Here is a 20,547-nt window from a genome sequence, read left to right on the forward strand (position 1 = left end):
AAATGAGCTTTAAGCATTTTGTCTCTAAAATCACATTCCATTCTATCCTTTTGTTTTACTTTCTTCATTGCATTCTCATTCTCTAAAATTATTGTGTAAATTTGTTCTTTTATATGTTTCTCCCAGTTAGAATTTAAAATTTACCACTCATGATGGCAGTGACATTTTAGTACTTGGACTAGGTCTTAGCACATAGTAAGTAGTTGATAAGTATTTTTGGAATTAATATTTTAATAATGTTCTACATCACTATCCTTATGTTAAAGTGAATACTATTCAAAGTTAATAAATATAACTAAAAGATACCCATTGATTACTTACTTAAAAAGATTTATAAAGTCTGTATTATAATTCTGATTTTCCATGTTAAGGAAGCTGAGGTTGAATTCTCACCCTACTATATTTACCACATCATGCACAAATTAGTAAACTTTATAGCAGAATGTTGTAGGAAAAGTACAGGGAGTTCTAAAGGTCCAAGTGAGAGAGTGAGATCACATCCTACCAAAGGTATTATGTTGCAGGTATTGCTAGAGAGGTGGAGGAACAGGATGAGGCAGGATAGCATTGCAGAGAACTTTGGGAATATTCGAGGAAGCATAAACAGTCTAATTTGGTAGAAATAGTATGCATATTGAGAAACAGTTATAGGTGACAATGCAAGAGTAATTTAAATCCATGTTAGAGAGCCTAAATGTCAACTTGGCAAGAATGTACATAGATATGGAGAAAATAGGAGCCCTGCAAACTTTCAGACAGTGACATGACATGACTTAAACTCTTTAAAAGCATTTAGAACATAAAGGCTATGCTTGGTAGATTAGAAAAGAAAGGTTTGGAACTAATCTAGAAGAGAGGGATTGGAAGTTAAAGGTCTCACATATTTCCCTTAGTAAGTGTGGGATATACTGTGTGAAAGCAAGCCTTAACAATGGTGATTTACATTTAGGCCACCATTTTGGGAAGCATCCTGTCTGGCCTGGGGAAAAGTACACACTGACCCAATTCACTTAGACACTTCCCCTTACTGTAGCACCACTTTCTTTCCATCTGGTTCCTGTTTCTGAAATGTACTACCTTGTGCCCTTACAGTTAGGCTTTTCAATGGGAACATGTCCACTGGGGTCATCCTTTTAGAACTGACTATTCTTTTTGCATTATAGCATTTTACCTCAGCTGAGTCTTGGTACTCTTTCCTATCCGGAGCTTTTCCACATCATTCCTTGGGGAGGATGCAGATTCACATGCAGTCACTTCTGAGGGAATTGGAGATAGGATCATTTAAAAGAGAGAACATAGATCAGCTCATAGAACAAGAGTGTGCCTGATAAGAATTTATCAGCAATTACTAACTTAATGGTTATCAGAACTTCAGCATGCATCACAATCCCCTGGACGACTTGTTAAAACACAAGTTGCTGGGTGCTATCCCCATTGTTTCTGATCTTATTTAGTGGTGGGACTGATCCTGCTTGTTTGGGGACCACATTTTGAGAACCATTGCTTTAACATAGACTGAACTACATCCTCAAAGCTTGTCTTTATTGTCTCTTGGATTTAGTAGTGGAGAGCTCAAAGATACATATTGTTTTTCAATGGCTATAGATGGTATGAATGGACAAATTGTCAGCCAAAAGCTATATTGAATAAGAGTTCATGGTTTTTAGGAAATACATCTTTGAATTCATAATTTCAAGAGGTAATAGGACTAATTGTTACATGTCCTTCTTAAATAAAAATTGAACTGTAGCTAACATTTGGGAATAAGACTACAAATTCACGAGTTAGAACTGTGATTATAATTACATATTCAGAGCTTTCTTAGGTTTAAAGGAATTATATTTTGTGAATGATAACAATGAAAATGTTGGCTGAGGCTTTATTACCACTTTCTTACTACTGTGAATCTAAGATGTCATTAGCATTCAAATAGCTTACTTTTATTCATGAACAATAACGACTTTATTAATATTAGGTCCAGAGTGATTAGCTTTCATAGTATAAACACAACCACAATGAAATGAAATCATCAACTAATCACTCTTTCCTGCTATGTATGGTGGGACAATTGACTCTTCAGATTGATTCTGACAACATTGTTTTTTGTATATAAAGAGAAAAAGAGCTATTTATAAAGAGAAGCAATAAGCAGGTCTTAGTTGAAGAAAAAATACATATGAAATTTCCCAGTACTCCTCCACTTACTAGCAAAGGGAAAAAAAACTCACTGTATGTCATACAATATCTAGAACAGTTTTACATTAGATTATAAGCACTGCATGTATTTTTCACATATTTTAATTAACAACTACATGGGTTACTCTAGATCCTTTTTCCTGTTTTATTTCCTTCTTATAATTAGAAGATACTCAGATACTCAGATTTTTTTTTTTTTTATCTTTAACGGGGAGTTCCAGTGAAATAAAACAATAAAATACTTCTTTAAAAGAGTATGGAAATTGGCAGTTTTGTTTTGATTTTGCCTGGTAGCAAGCTGACAGAAGATCCCTTCCCTTCTGTGGATTAGTCAGAAGGATAAGATATGGTATAGGGCCAAGAGAAGAACTGTTTCTTAATTCATCCTGACTATAATTCTATAATCTCAGTTCATCCTCATACAGTCCCCCCAGTTTAAGTGAATTACAGGTGCATTAGCCTAGAGTCTATACAAATGACAGTGTAAAAATATATCCCAAGGGAAGTCAATTATATATCTTTATCTGAAGAAGATGAACTGACTTTTTCTTCACACCATATAGAAAAAATTAAATCAACATGAATCATGAGCTAAATCTGAAAGTTAAATTATAACACTCATAGATGAAAACATTGAAGAAATTTGTCAAGAATTTGTGTTAGGTAAACAGTTCTTAGATACAACAAAACCAAGAGCCACAAAGGTCCAAAAAAATTGCAATAAATTGGATTTTATTAAAACGATTTGTGCTTTGAAAAAACACAAATAAAATAGAAAGATATGGAATCAATTGGGATAAAATATTTGCAAATAATATATGTGAAAAAGCAACTTATATTCAGAATATATAAAGAATTCTTACAACTCAGTGACAAGAAGACAAATAATAATTTAATAATGGGGAAAACTTTAATAAATATTCACCAGTGAAGATAGGTTGAAAGGTAATAAGCATATGAAAAGTAGTCAATTCATTAGTCATTAAGGAAATACAAAATAAAGTCACCATCAGACTCCTACATACTTATTAGAATGGTCCTAATCGAAAAGACAGACGATATCAAGTGTTAGCAAAGAGAAAGAAAAACTGGCACTCTCATACACTGTAGGTGAAAATGTAAAATGACACAAACACTTTAGAAAACAGTTTGACAATTTCTTAAATAGTTAAACATAAACTTATCATTTTATCCAGCAATTCCACTCCTAGGAATCTACCCAAAAGAAATGAAATCATATGTCTGTGCAGACTTGCAGGTGAATGTTCATAACAGCATTACTTGTAGTAGACCTAACTTGAAAATTATCCACATGCTTGCTAACCAACTGGTGAATGACTAAAAATTGTATATTTCTCTGCTGCTATATTATTCTGCAAAAAAGTTGGATGATACTAAAATGTGATGCAACATAATCTTCAAAAATGTTATGATAAGTGGCACCTGGGTCTCAGTCAGTTAGGCATCCAACTTCATTCGGGTCAGGTCATAATCTCACTGTTGGTGGGTTCAAGCCCTGCATCGGGCTCTGTGCTGACAGCTTAGAGCCTGGAACCTGCTTTGGATTCTGTGTCTCCCTCTCTCTTTGCCCCTCCCCTGCTCTCTCTCTTTGTGTGTCTCTTTCTCTCAAAAATAAATAAACATTTAGAAAATTGAAAAAAAAAAATTATGATAAGTGGAAGAAGACAGATGAAGAAGATTACATGTTGTATGATTTCATTTACATGAAATACTTAGACAAAGTGAACCTATAAAGACAGAAAGCAGACTGATTGTTTGGGGCTGGGAGTGGGAAGTGAGATTGACTTCAAAGATGAGGGGTAAATTTTTTAGCACAAGGAAAAGTTCTAACATTGTTATTTTGTGATGGTTACACAATTCTAAACCTTTACTAAAAATTAATTGAATTTTCAGTAATTCAATGAATTTCACTTATAATGAAAGAATTTATATGTAAATTATACCACAGTAAAACTGTAAAAAGTAAACTGCAAGATCAATAAAAAATGTATGATTAACCACAATTTTTGTGAAGTCACAACTCTGTGTTTGTGTACTTTATCAAATGTTTAGCATAATCACATTGTTTGACTCCTGATATACACCTTCTTAATTATGGAGGAAGAAAATATCTGAATTTATTTTTTTTATATATAATTGGCTGGGAAAATGACCAAGTGAGTGATCCATACATCTTTATAAGTTTTTTTGTTGGTTCATTTGTTTGTTTTTAATATTGTATGTGTGCTTGGGAAGTCTTGGTTATAGTGGCATAACTTCAATTAATAGTTACTAAAATATTAGTATTATTTATTAAGACAAATAAAAGGGCATTTCTGTATTAACACACTTTATATTTAACTAATATTTTTTGTTATGCACTTAATCCACTAAGGCTGTGATAACAAAATACCATAGACCGTGTGGCTTATATACAACAGAAATTTATTTCTCACAGTTCTAGATGCTGAAGTCCAAGATCAGGGTGTTAGCTTGGTTTGGTGAGGGCCCTTTTCCATGTTGCAGACTTTTCATTGTATCCTCACATAGTAGAAAGGGGCTAGGGAGCTCTGTGGTAGCTCTTTTATAAGAGTACTAGTCCCATTCATGAGGGCTCCACGTGACCTAGTCACATCCCAAAAGTCTACACCCAAATAGCATCATAGTGGGGATTAGATTTTCAACATATAAATTTTGGCAGGATGCAAAATTCAGACTATAGCACACACTATATACAAATCACTTTAGAAATTGTGTTCATATAAAAATTTCTCAAATACACTTATCTTGGCCCTTCTTAATTATAGTTCTTTTGTGTATGTGAGTATGATTAGACTTAACTCAGATTGAAAACATGGTTGCATTCATGATCTAACACACTTAAAATGTCCTGGTCTAATTATACATGATAGGTCATAGGACAAAAGGTTCTCTGCATACCTTCTCCCTCTATTAAATATTAAAAGTGAACTCACAGGCTAAGTGGTTATGGGTGCCTTGAATGCATCACATAAACAGATAAACCACACTTAATTAGCTGCCAGTTTATTAGGGAGATAAATATTTCCAGGATAGTTACTGGCAGCACAACAGTCGCACATTCCATGTTTGAATTTTTTGACCAAGGTGGAAGGGAAAAAATAGAGGAAAAAACAAGTGCCAATTATTTCCTCATCCAATTAGTAAACATTCTTTTTGAGTACCTGGCTCAACCTCTTCTCATACTTTCAAAATGAAGAGACTGATTTTCTTGGCGCTAATTTCAATAAGTTCAATTATGCTATTTCTTTACTATAGACTGTCTAATTAGGATATTAAATATCTTCTACCGGCCAATTTTTTTTTTTTTCTAAATTGGGTCACTTACCTCCAATTATTTCCCCATAGTCAAAGTTATAAAGTAATGAATTATGTCATACTCTGAGTCCATTATCATTTTTTGTAGTTATATATGTTAAGTTAACTCATATTTAAAATTCTTTTAATGTTTATTTTTTGAGACAGAAAGCATGAGCAGGGAAGGGGCAGAGACAGGAAGACACAGAATCCAAAGCAGGCTCCAGGCTCTGAGCTGTCAACACAGAGCCAACAGGGGGCTTGAACTCACGGACCGTGAGATCATGACCTGAGCTGAAGTGGGATGTTTAATCAATGAGCCACCCAGGCACCCCTTAACTCAATAAACCAGCCAACCAGCTAAACCCCCAATGTGTCATTTGCTAGTTCAAAACTAAAAGTATAAAGCATTTGTCATCAGGCACCTGGGTGGTTCAGTCAGTTGAGTGTCCAACTATTGATTTCGGCTTAGGTCATAACCTCACAGTTGGTGATTGAGCCCCACATAGGGCTCTCTCTATAGGGCTCTCTCTCTCTTTCTCTCTCTCTCTCTCTGTTCCTTTCCTACTCATGCTTTCTCTCTCAAGATATATAAATAAACTTATAAAAAAGCATTTGTCAGAATATCATTACAAACATATCTTCATTAATATATATAAATACTGTATATATGAATATATATGCATGCACATATACAAGTTTATGTTTGTGAATATAGATATATATGGATATACATATAAATATAGGTACAGATATATTCATGTCCATGTGTGATCCCATCCCCTTGAGTATAGATGGACTCATAGCTTGCTTCTGACCAACAAAGTAAAGCAAAGGTGATGGAATATGTGTGATTACAAGCACATGATAATATGATTTTGTTATGTAAGATTGTAGTTCCTGTCAGAATGGAGTCTCTCTCTCTCTGTCTTTCTCTTGCTGGGTTTAAGGGAGAAACACTTCATGTGGCACGGAACTGCAGGTGGCCTCTAGGAGCCGAGAAGGGTCTTCAGCCAACAACCATCAAGAAATGGGTTTCTTCAGTCTTACCACCAAAAAGAAATGAATTCTTCCAACAACGTGAGTGAACTTGGAATCAAATTCTTTCCCAGTAGAACCTCAGGTAGATCCCAGCCCTGCCAACATGTTGATTGCAGCTAAAGCATTTCCATCAACACGTTGCATTATAGTTTGGAACCAGCTAAGCCATGTCCAGATTTCTGATACATGGGCACTGAGATAATAGATGTGTATGATCTTAAGCTGTAAAATTTGAGGATATTGTCATGCAGCAATAAGTAACTCATACAAATTTTAGGAACTGGAAGTGTGATGCTGCTGGGATCAGCTGAAATAAAAAAAAAATGTGGGAGTTGTTTGGAACCAGACAATAGGTGGATGCTGAAAGAATCTTTGAGAACCATGATAGAGAAAGCTTAAATATCCTCCTACAAACTGTTAGTAGAAATCTGGACTTAAAGGGCACTGCTGGTGAGAGCACTTCAAAATTTTCTAATCTGTGATACCAAGATGAATACATTCAGTTACTCTGCCATGAAGTTAAAATCAGCCTTTTGAGACTACTTATTATTAAAGTGTTCTTTTTTTTTCAAAGATAACTAAAATGTTTTTTGTAGTTCAAGAATGACTGAAAAGGATAGCTTTCTGCCCTTGGGCAAGGCAAACCGGAATAAAGTGTAGTTAGGTTTTCATCTGTAAATTGAAGTAGTGGTTATCTAAAGCAGTCATTTTCAAAAATTTCTGGCAGCTGATTTCTCTTTACAAATGAAAGCTGGTGTATAATGCAGTAAGTGTTGAGGAAGCACTGGGCAGCTCATATCCCTTCCCACTTAGCTCCTTTCTCCCTATCCAGTGGCATCATGGCCCATCTTTAGGGTTTCCAAGGAGACCAGATTAACAACACAGTTAGGAAACCTTTAAACTGCATAATCCAAAGTCAGGTAAATGTCAACTAACTCATTAATATCTGGATGCAGAGGATAAACAACATGTACACACACACACATACCCACCGTGTATGGATCATTTAATTCCTAAGTCAAATGGTCATGGAAAAATTATATTTTGTATCTGTTTACAAATAGCTAATTTATACACAGCCTGGAACAGCTTGAGAAAACACAATTTACAAATGTTTGCAAATGATGTATCATAAGAGATACTCAGATCAAATGACAATTCAGAGTAGTTTTGAACCCATGAAGTCAGTCAAATCCTGAATTCTTACCTTAAAAACTTGATCAACAATTCTGGTGAAAATACCTTTTTCTAGGTCTAGAATATCAATATTATCATCACATTATGTGTCTTAAAGAAATTCTGACAGGTTTATGTTTGACACGAAAGTCACCTGTAAAGTGGCAAGTCTATAATTCTATGCTTTGTAGTCAGCTGCTCCCTTCAGGCAATCTGTGCTCAAAATTAATCAAGAAATTCTTCTCCAGGGAACCTCTTGCTCTCATAAACTACTAACCTGCTAGATAACGGAATTAAATATTTTGTTGTATTACTACCAACTTTACTTAAAAAAAAAAAAAAAAAAAAAAAAAAAAAAAAAAAAAAAGCCCCTTCTACGTCCAGAGGAAAGCCATATGGCTGGGGCCAATATATACTCCTATAAGCCTTGCTTAATAGTAGGTGAATAGGAAAGAAAAAACAATCCTGAAACTCTCCTTTATTTTTTACCCCTGCCTTGTCATTTATGGTGATGAGCAGGTAGCTAGGTACTTGGCATGGATTCTATTGCTTAGTCCTCATAGTTATACTGCATGAAACCATTATTATAAATAGTTTTTCACAGAGGAAACTGAATCTCAGAGAAACAAAAAAAAACCTGGGTTAAAGTCACATAGCTAGTATATGACAGAGCTAAGTTTTTAATTACTCAGAGTGAAGAAAACAGCGAATAGAAAAAGGAAAAAGCAGTCTTGAGTGTGTGTGTGTGTGGTATACTGATACCTATGGCTGAGACTGTGGCTGGTTTGATTTATATAATACCTATGGTTGAAAATCTTACTAGGTATCATAGAAGATTATATAGCTGCTCTAGCAATTCATTCATTCATTCATTCATTCATTTATTCATTCACTTGATAAGGACTTAATAGACACAGCTATATGCCTTATTAAATGCTTGGGATTCCTTGGTGAAAAAGATGTGGTTCTTGTCTTCATGTAACTTAGGTTTTGGTTAGAGAGAGGAAAAAAAAGTAAACCAAATTAGTCATGATAAGGTGGTAAAGTTACTGTGATAACTAGTGTATAAGATTCTTCAAGACATAGGCATGGCCACTTGAACTTGTTTGAGCATAATGTGCTTATGATAATCACGTTGTTTCACATGTAAGCACAGGTGCGTACATCCCTAAGTATCTAAAAGTTTTCTGGTTTTGATATTTGAAGTGAGAATACATCTCATTGTAGGAAAATTCCTCCATTAGATTCCTAATGACTTTAGGTAAGTGCCCTACAAATATGTGTGAGGTGACCAGAGATAGCCACTGTCAGTATTAAAGGATGTTTACCTTGCAGTCATCTACTTGCTTTGTATGTAGTTTTGGGATTCCCTTATTTCACTGTGAATGTGAGATCTCACTGAGAGTGACTCAGGAAACTTCAAAGACACTTTGCATCTGTTCTTAAGCAACCCAAGAATGCCCAAGGCTCAAGGTGATCCTTTTAACTATTTCCCCTGAGAGACATTCTCCCTGACAACAGTTACATGGGGATATTCTGGCCCCAGGACAACTGTCTTCTCTGAAAGGATAATTTCCTCACTTCTGTATTATTTGTTCTCCTAGGTATTCGTGGATTATTAGATTATTATGTTTTCTTCCCACGTAAAGCTCTTTATCATCAGCTGACCACTGCTTGTTGTTAACAAAAACATGCTGTCCTCTCAACCTTGGATCCTCTCTCTAGACCCACCTCAGGACTCCATAGCCCTTTCTCCTTGGTGGATCCTCTCAGAGGTCTCACATGTCCTTTGCAGTTTTTGTTAACTTTGCACCTTCAAGTCTTCAGACTTCAGACACAGTCTACCTGTGTCTCAGCTCAACTTGGGATGTGGTCCTTGTTCTTTTCCCAAGAGATTATTTTTCAGCTCCCATGTAAAACCAGTATATGTAAGCAAATAGAAATAGGAAAAGGATAGAGGAAAAAAAAAGGCAGAAGGTTGTGTGTGTTTGGAGAGAGAGCACAATAGACAGAGAGAGACAGAACATCTTAGGCAAGATACTTTGATAATCTATGGTTATCAGGATATGCCTTGCAAATAAGATTTCTCATTGTGATAGAAATTAATGAGAACCTCAGCGTCAAAGAGTGATGTTTCTTCATGTGGGTATTAAAATCCTTCACATATAATATTGTTAAGTTGCAAAAAGAAGGTGGAAACCCCGAGCTTGGAGAGATGAGGTGCCAAGGGCGTTGCGGAGGGTTGTAAACTACTGGCTTGTCAAAGGGTAATTCCTAGAAAACAAGGAGAAGGAAAAGAAAAGAAAAGAAAAGAAAAGAGAAAAAGAAAGAAAGGAAGAAAGAAAGGAAGGAAGAGAAAAAGAAAGGGAAAGAAAAAGAAATGAGAAAATAAAAGGAAAAGAAAAGAAAGGAAAAGAAAAGAAAGAAAAGAAAAGAAAGAAAAACAAAACAAAACACAACAACCAGCAGGAGGTCACAGTAGAATCTATGGTCAGAAATGAAGAGGACAGGAAATGTCTATTTTCTCACAGCCCAGAGAGGAGAATTAGAACCTGCCAGGCCCCACATGCTTGAGAACTTCTTATCTCTCTTGACTTCAGGAACCATCTGTCTCTCTCTCTCTCTCTCTCTCTCTCTCTCTTTCTTGCTCACTGTACTCCAGCATGGTGACTTCCTTATTCTTCCTCAGACATGTCAGGAGTGTTTCTTCCTCCGAACTTTTGGATAGAATGCTTTCCCCTTCCATATTTGCATGTCTAACTCTCCTACCTCTTCCAAGGCTCCGTTTAATTGCCTTTAATTGAGAATTGTTTATTCTCAATAAGTCTTGCCAGGACACCTTCAAAAAACTTTGTCTGTTCTCTTAGCACCCCAGTACCCCATACCTTACATTTTCCATGGTGTGTATCACCCTCTAACATGCAAAATAATAGACTATTATTTCTGTTGTTTATATCAGAAGTTCCACAAGTGCAGGGATACTCGTTCCCATTTCCCTTCCCACATCCTGAGTCTAAAACAGAGAACAGACTGCCCATTCAATATCTGGTGAATGAATAATGAATTTCTGGGGAAGAAGTCAGATGCACTTTTATAGGTACAATGAGAAGACTTGGGATGCTAAGATGACAGAGTCAGAGCCAGTTTTCTTGACAGATGACTGCGAAGTAAGATTCCCTAGTTTTTGTTGGTAGGACTTAGAGAGGAAATATGAATACATAATAGTGGGCTCTGATATTTACTTGTCTCCCAGCAAAGACCCAGTGGTAAGGTCAACAGGTCAAATTTTCTTGATAGATTTGGGGAATTTGAAAGTGAAGTGGATCTTTTTTTACAGAGACAAATGATACGTGGTCATCAAACTAGTTTCTTCTTCTTCCAGGGCACATTTCTAGTTTCTAACTCCCTTTTATGTCGGTGGGGATTATTGATTAGTTCTCACCAATGGAGTGTGAGTAGAAGTGGTATGTATCATCTTCAGGCCTTCTCCCTGAGTGACTGACACCCAGGGTCCTTCCTGCTCACCTCTTCCTTCACCTCTTAGAAACTTAATTACAAAGTTTCCAAAAGAGACCTCCACTGGATGGAAGGAATCCATATGCCTGAATGACTGTGTGGAATAGAGGCCCTCAGTGTACATAGGATTGTGATGTGAGACAGAAACAACATGTTTTTATTGTGTTACTAGCCTGGTTTTGTGGGGTTATTATTCAGAGTAATGCATCTGTTCCATGTAACCTGGAGGAAGTGTCAAGCCTTCAAAACATAACTTGCATTATGGCACATCAAATTTTATAGGTCCCAAGGCCCGACATTAAGTAAGATAGAAATGTGCTTATAAAATGGAGAGATATTATAGAACAATAAAATGACATTTCTAAATATTTTGAGTTCCTAGGCTAAGAATATTGTAGTTATTTCATAGTTCTTAGATACTTTGGCTTAGATAAGTCTACATCTGTCTCTTTACAACTATGGTTGCCCTTTTTATGCTTATATGTAACAGAAATGGAAATCCATCATTAGAAAACAGTCAGCTTTGCCTAGAGGACCCTTTATTTGGTGAAGTGCAGTCTTTCTTAGACAAATCAGCCTTCAGGCCATATATATAGACCATCCTTAAAGAAAGAGAAAAACATAATTTATTAAGTAATAAGATCATTGATTTACTCTCATCAAAAGGGGAGGGGCTCCTGGGGGGTTCAATCAGTTGGACAACTGATTCTTGATTTCAGCTCAGGTCATGATCCCAGGGTCATGGAATTGAGCCCCACTTTAGCCTCTGCACTGAGCATAGAGCCAGCTTAAGATTCTCTCTCCCTCTGCCCTACTCCCCTGCTCATGCTCTCTCTCTCTCTCTCTCTCTCTCTCCTATAAATTAATTAAATAAATAAATAAATAAATAAAGGAGGGGGAAGTGATGGTGGAGTAGGAGGATCCTAGGCTCCCCTCATCTCACAAATACAACTAGATAACTATCACATCATCTTAAAATTGAAGAAAGTAGGAAGTGTGGAGACACCATTTGGGAGAGAAACAGATCATGGCCACTGCGGAGGGGAGGGAGCTATGGTCACAGAGAAGGGTGAGAGACAAACTAGCACACGGGAGCACATGAGGAAAACGAATTCCCATAGCAGTTGGCTTGGAAAGCAAGAGGGGCAGAATTTCATGAGTTCTCACAACCAGTAGGGCTTAAAGATTAGAGTTCTAAAGGTCAGCAGGTTTTGCTCAAGGATAGCTTGGAGGCATTGGGGCTGCTCTTGGAGAGAAGGCAGTGCAAAATGCCCAAGGACATACAGGGTGGAAACACTGATCTGAAGAGTGCCTGAGGCACACAGTAGGGAGGTTATTTGCTCACCTTGGAGCATGTCCCAGAGAGGCAGCCCTCATGGAGATACCCCTCTAGGAACAAAAGAACTGGCAGGCATAATTTCCTTCAGCATAAGCACAGGGCCACCAGGGCAGGGTGGATACTCACTGCTTAAGTTGCATATACCAAGTGAAACTGCCCTTCACAATCACACTTGCTTCAGTCCCCCTTGCCCCAAAGATAGGCCCTAACACCTGCCAACACTACATTTCCCATCCCTAAAGTTTTTCAGGGCCTTGGTTTTGGCATCAGTGGTTACAGGTCTTATTTCAGAAACAGAGGAGAGCACACTTAGTGAAAATTTACCTAATTCAGGCAAGGGGCCCAACACTACCCACAACAGACAAAGAGAACCTCTGCAGATGACTGGTCTAAAGGATAAAGCAGACTACATGCAGCACACATTAGAGACACTCCCTTAAATACCAGTCCTTGGGGAGCAGGGGCCGCTATATTGCAGGACATTATAAGACCTCTTCTTCATAAGGTCACTACCTTCAAGTATAGGAGATGTAGTTGAATTTCCTGACATACACAGAAGCAAAGAAAATGAGAAAACAGAGGATTTTTTCCCAAATAAAAGAATAGGACAAGTCCTCAGCCAGAGATCTAAATGAAACAGATATAAGTAGCATGTCTGATAGAGATAAAAAGTAATGATCATTCATGAAGATACTGACTGGACTTAAGAAAAGAGTGGAGGACGTCAGTGGGACCATTTACACAGAGATAAGGAATAGCATAGTAGAGATAAAGGGCTCATTAAAATCAGAAACACGCTTGACAGAATGAATAGCAGGCTGGAAAAAGCAGAGGAATTAATTAATGACCTAAAAGATGAGTAATGGAAAGTAATCAAGCAGAACACAAGAGAGAAAAAGAATTCTGCAAAATGAGAATAAACAGGGAATTCAGTGACCCCATCAAATGTAACAACATACATATTATAGGAGTCCCAGAAGAAAAGGAAAGAAAAGTTGGCAGAGAATGTATATGAAGAAATTATAACTAAAAACTTCAATAATCTGGGGCGGTGGGAACAGATATCCAGATCCAGGAGGCACAGAGAATCCCACAACAAAATCAACAAAAGCAGATGCATGCCAAAACATATTGTAACTAAAATGGCAAAATATAATGATAAAGAAAAAAATATTAAAAGCATCAAAAGAATACAGTTACATCCAAGGGAAAACCCATTAGGCTATAGTGGATATTTCAGCAGAAACTTTCCAAGCCAGAAGGGAGTGGCATGATATATTCAATGTGCTGAATGGGAAAAATCTACAGCCAAGAATACTCAAGGTATCATTCAGAATAGAAGGAGAGATAGGAATTTCCCAGACAAACAAAAATTGAAGGAGTTCATGACCACTAACCAGCCCTACAAGAAATATTAAAGGGGGCTCTTTGAGTAGAAAGAAAAGACCAAAAATGACAGTATGAAGGTAGGAAACACAAAACTTTCAGTAAAAATAAATATTTCTGTAAAAAATCAGGGAACTCACAAAATGAAAGGATGTAAAATATGACACCGTATACCTAATGTGGGGAGGAGAAGAGTAAAGAATGGGTTCAAATGTAAATGACCTTTGACTTAATAGAGACTGCTATATGCAGAAGATGTGATGCAAACCTAATGGTAACCACAAATCCAAACCACTAATAAATATGCAAAGTATAAAGAGAAATAAATCCAAATATATCACTAAAGAAAACCAGCAAAACATGAAGGAGAAAAAGACAAAAAAAGACCAGAGAAAATCTTCAGAAACAACCACAAAACAAGTAATAATATGGCCAAATACTTATCTATCTGAATATAAATGGACTAAATGCTCCAATCAAAAGACCTAGGGGACAGAATAAAAAAAAAAAAAAAAAAAGATACAACTATATGCTGCCTAAAAGAGACTCATTTCAGACCTAAAGACCCTGCGTATTGAAAGTAAGGGGATGGAAAAACATCTATATCATGCAAATGGATTTCAAAAGAAAGCTGATGTAGCAATACTTAGACAAAACAGAATTTAAAACAAAGAATGTTACAAGAGACAAGGGCAACAAGAAGATATAACAGTTGTAAATATTTATGAACCCAGTGTAGAAGCACTCACATACATAAAACAGTTCATAACAAACATGAAGTATTTAATAATACCATGATAGTAGGGGACTTTAAACACCCCACTTATGTCAATGGACAGATTATCTAAACAGAAAATCAAGAAGGGCACAGTGGCTTTGAGTAACACCCTAGACCAGATTGATTTAACAGATATATTCAGAACATTCCATCCTAAAACAGCAGAGTTCACATTCTTTTCAAGTGCATATGGAACACTGTCCAGAACAGATCATATATTAGGTCACAAAACAGGCATCAACAATTCAAAATGATCAAAATCATACTATGCATCTTTTCTGATCATAATGCTATGAAACGAGAAGTCAACCATAAGAAAATGTCTGGAAAGATCACAAATATACAGAGATTAAATGACATGTTACTAAACAATGAAAATATAAACCAGGAAATCTAAGAAGAAATTTAAAAAACACATGGAAAGAAATAAAAATGAAAATACAACAATTCAAAACATTTTGGACATAGCAAAAGCATTCTAAGAGGGAAGTTTCTAGCAATACAGGCCTGAAACAAGAAGCAAGAAAATCTCAAATAAACAGCCAAACCTTACACCCAAAGGAGCCAGAAAAAAAAAACCAAAAAGAAACAAACAAAACCTAAAACCCACAGAAGGAAAGAAATAATAAAGATTAAAGCAAAAATAAATGATATAAAAACTAAAAAGCAAAATAAACAAAAAACACCCAGTAGAGCAGATCAAAGAAACCAGGAGCTGGTTCTTTGAAAAAAAAAAAAAAAAATCAATAAAATTGATAAACCTCTAGCCATATTTATCCAGAAACACAAAGAGAAATGGCTCAAATAAAATCACAAATGAGAGAAGAGAAATAACAACTATCACCACAGAAATACAAATAATTTTAAATGAATATTATGAAAACTATATGGCAACAAATTGGACAACCTGGAAAAAATGGATAAATTCTTAGAAACATATAACCTATTGAAACTGAAACAGGAAGAAATAGATAATTAGAACAGAATGATCACCAGCAAAGAAGTCAACTCAGTAAAAACAAAAACAAAAACAAAAACAAAAACAAAAAACTCCCAACAAACAGAAGTCCAAGACCAGATGGCTTCACAGATGACTTCTACCAAACATTTAAAAAAATAGTTCATACCTATTCTTCTCAAATTATTTCCAAAAAATAGGAAAGGAAGGAAAACTTCCATGTTGATTTTATGAGGCCAACATTACTCTGACACCAAAACCAGATAAAGACACCACAAAAAAGAGAACCACAGGCCAATATCTCTAATGAACATATGTGCAAAAATTCTTAACAGAATATTAGCAAACAGAATCCAACCATTTTAAAAGATCATTCACCACGATCAAGTGAGATTAATTCCTGGGTTTACGACGGTGGTCAATATTTGCAAATCAATGTGATACACCACAATAATAAAAGAAAGGGTAAGAACCATATGATCTTTTCAATAGATGCAGAAGAAGCATTTGATAAAGTACAACATCCATTCATGATAAAAACCCTCAACAAAGTAGGTATAGAGGGAACATACTTCAGCATAATAAAGGCTATATATGAAAAAACCAACAGCTAACATCATCCTTAATGAGGAAAAACACAACTTTTCCCTAAAGGTCAGGAATAAGACAAGGATGTCCACTCTTATCACTTTTATACAACATAGTATTGGATATTCTAGCCAAAGCAGTCAGACAACAGAAAGAAATAAAAGGCATCCACATTGGTAAGGAAGAAGCAAAATTTTCACTATTTGCAGATGACACAATACTATATATAGAAAACCTGAAAGACTTGGCCAAAAAACTCCGAGAACTGATAAGTGAATTCAGTAAGTTGCAGGATACAAATCAACGTACAGAAATCTGTTGCATTTCTATACACCCATAATGAAATAGCAGAAAGAGAAATTAAGGAATCAGTTCCATTTACAACTGCACCAAAAATAAGATACTTAGGAATAAACATAACCAAAGAGGTGAAAGACATGTACTCTGAAAACCATAAAACACTGATGAAAGAAATTGAAGATGATGCAAATAAATTGGAAAACCTTCCATGCTCATGGATTGGAAGAACACTATTGTTAAAATGTCTATACTACCCAAAGCAATCTACAGATTCAATGCAATCCCTATCAAAATACCAACAGCATTTTTCACAGAACTAGAACTAACAACCCAAAATTTGTCTGCAACTACAAAAGATCCTGAATAGCCAAGCAACCTTGAAAAATAAAAGCAAAGCTGGAGGCACCACAATTCCAGACCTCAAGTTATATTACAAAGCCATAGTGATCAAAGAGTATGGTACTGGCACAAAAGTAGACATATGTATCAGTAAAACAGAATAGAAAATCCCGAAATAAACCCACAACTGTATGTTCAATTAGTGTTGGACAAAGTAGGAAAGAATATACAATGGGAAAAAGTCTCTTCAACAAATAGTGTTAGGAAAACTGCACAGCAACATGCAAAAGAATGAAGCTGGGCCACTTTCTTACATCATACACCCCAAAAAATTCAAAATGGATTAAGTACTTGGGGCGTCTGATGCCTCAGTCAGTTTAGCTTCTGACTCTTGATTTTGGCTCAGGTAATGATCTCAGGATCATGGGAGTGAGCCCTGCGTCAGGCTTCATGTTTAGTTTGGAGCCTGCTTGGGATTCTCTCTCTTTCCCTCTTGCCCCTCTCTCCCACTCATGCTCTCTCTCTCTAAAATTCGGGAAAAAAAATGGATTAAGTACCTAAATGTGAGACCTGAAACTATAAAAATCCTGGAAAAGAGCATGGATGGTAATTTATCTGACATCAACAGTAGCAACTTTTTTCTAGATAGGTTCCCTGACACGAAGAAAACAAAAGCAAAAACTATTGGGATTACATCAAAATAAAAAGCTTCTGCACATTGAAGAAAACAATCAACAAAACTAAAAGGCAGCCTAGTGAATGGGAGAGATATTTGCAAATGACATATCCATTAAAGGGTTAGTATCCAAAATACATAAGGAACCTATAAAACTCAACACCCAAAAAAACAAATAATCCAATTAAAAATGGGCAGAAGACATGAATAGACATTTCTCCAAAGAAGAAATTTGGATGGCCAACAGACACATGAAAAGATACTCATCATCACTCAACAGCAGAGAAATGCATATCAAAACTACAATGAGATGTCTCCTCACACCTGTCATAATGGCTAAAATTAAAACATAAGAAATAAAAGGTATTGGGGAGAATGTGGAAAGAAAGGAACACTCTTGCACTGTTGGTGGAAATTAAAAAAGGTGCAGCCAGTCTGGAAAACAGTATGGAGGTTCTTCACAGAGTTAAAAATAGAACTACCCTATGATCCAACAATTACACTACTGGATATATGCCCAAAGAGTACAAAAATACTAATTCAAAGGGATAAATGCACTCTGATGTTTTTATCATCATTATTTACGATAGCCAACATATGGAAGCAGCCCAAATGTCCATCAATTGATAAATTCATAAAGAATATATATATATATATATATGTACGTATATAAAATGGAATTTTATTCAGCCATAAAAATAATGAAATTTTTCCATTTTCAGTGGCATGGATGGAGCTAGAAAGTAAACTGCTGTGTGACATAAGACAGAGAAGGACAAATACCATATGGTCTCACTCATATGTGGAACACTCATATGTGGAAATTTAAGAAACAAAACAAATGAGCAAAGGGGGAAAAAAGAGAGAGGCAAACCAAGAAACATACTCTTGAACTATAGAGAACATCCTGATGGTTACCAAAAGAGAGGTGGGGTGGGGTGATGCATTAAATGGGTGATGGGAATTAAGAAGTGCACCTGTTGGGGCGCCTGGGTGGCTCAGTTGGTTGAGCGGCCGACTTCAGCTCAGGTCACGATCTCGCGGTCCGTGAGTTTGAGCCCCGCGTCGGGCTCTGGGCTGATGGCTCAGAGCCTGGAGCCTGCTTCCGGTTCTGTGTCTCCCTCTCTCTCTGCCCCTCCCCCATTCATGCTCTGTCTCTCTCTGTCTCAAAAATAAATTAAAAAAAAGGGTTAAAAAAAAAATTAAAAAAAAAAAAAAAGTGCACCTGTCATGATGAGCATGGAGTGAGGTATGGAATGTTGAATCACTACATTGTACACCTGAAACTAATATAACACCGTAAGTTATCTAACTGGAATTAAAATAAAAATTTAAAGAATGATTATAACTTAAGCCCCAGAATAGGAACATAGAACACAAGAGTTAACAATGCTTAATCTAAATGCAAAAAAAAAAAAAAAAAAAAAAAAAAAGGCAAACTTGAAATCTATAGCAAGTCAAGATTAGAAGATTGTAGAGAAGAGAGCTTCTGTTAGTACTCGTCTACTCTTCTTGATGCTATGATAATGTTAGTTGTCTGTGTAAGTGAGTAGAGGGCTACACTGCAACACCGCATCGTGTATTCTACTTGTGCTCCAGCCTTGTCTGGCTTATTAACACTGTCTCCTGCAACTAGGTTTGACATTTTGTTAATTGCCTCTCTAGAGCCCAGTTCAGCAAATACAGCCTGAGGGCTAATTCCAGTGTGTTTTTATAAATAAAGTTATATGGGAACACAGCCACACCCATTTGTTTATATATTGTGTATGGCTGTTTTCACAGTACTGCAGCAATGTCCAACAGTTGCACAAATCCTAAAATATTTGCTGTCTGTTCCTTTACCCAAAAGTTATGCCAACCCATACTGCACTGTATGTTATCTGCACATTTCTTGCTACCCCACTCTATTTAGTGCAATAATAGTGTTTTTATTTGTCTTATCCCTTGGGTTGATTTTAAGCTGTTGATATTTGCAATCTGTCTACTTATATGTGTGTCCTTTTTAATGTCTTTCTCCAGAAGAAAAGCAATAACTATTTGTTGAATAAAGTTAAACTGAAAGTAAATCAAAATAAAATCTTGCAATTTTACTTAAGGAGAGCTATAATAAGGCCCTTATGTATTTTGGACCCAATATGTGTCTAACATTTTTACAAAGTTCATGCAATCACTTTTTCTGGCATTTTGTATTCTTAATCAAATAAATTATTTTATGTTTTAACATTTTTATTACTCTGGCAGCTATAGACAGCTATCCATTACAATGCTCACTTCAGCTCTCAAGTATAGAGTTGTTGGCAAGGGGCTATTGGGGAGGAAGAACTTCCTCTGATCTTCAAGGTCCTCCTCTCTGGAATAAGAATCAAACTGACATGAGACAGATCAACAGGAGAAAATCAAATTTCATATTGTTTGTATGGGGAATTCACACAGCCCTGAAATTCCAAAGACAGTGAGGCAATATGAAGCTTATATGGGCTGAGTGAGTAGGGTCTGAGGATACAGAGGGTAGAAAGACTATTAGCAGGAAGGTGAGAGGAGATGTTTGGAAAACAAAGGCCCTATTATGTGGACAAGTAGGTAAAGAGGAATCTCTGATAATAACTCTTTTCCTGATACACGTAAGAGAAGTTGAGGGAGAGGTAAAGAGATTTTCCTGATCTGTTGGGTTTTGGTTGCTTTTTTTAGTTTACTTTTTAAAAGTTTTTAGATTTATTTTGAGAGAGAGAGAGAGAGAGCGAGGGAGCAGGGGAGGAGCAGAGAGAGAGGGAGAGACAGAATCCCAAGCAGACTCCAGGCTCTAAGCTGTCAACACAGGACTCAAACCCACAAACCATGAGATCATGACCTGAGCTGAAGTCAGACGCTTAGCCACCCAGGCGCCCCTTTTAGTTTATATTTTTGTTCATAGTTGCTTC

This window comes from Panthera uncia, chromosome B1, assembly GCF_023721935.1.
Source record: "Panthera uncia isolate 11264 chromosome B1, Puncia_PCG_1.0, whole genome shotgun sequence".
NCBI lineage: Eukaryota > Metazoa > Chordata > Mammalia > Carnivora > Felidae > Panthera > Panthera uncia.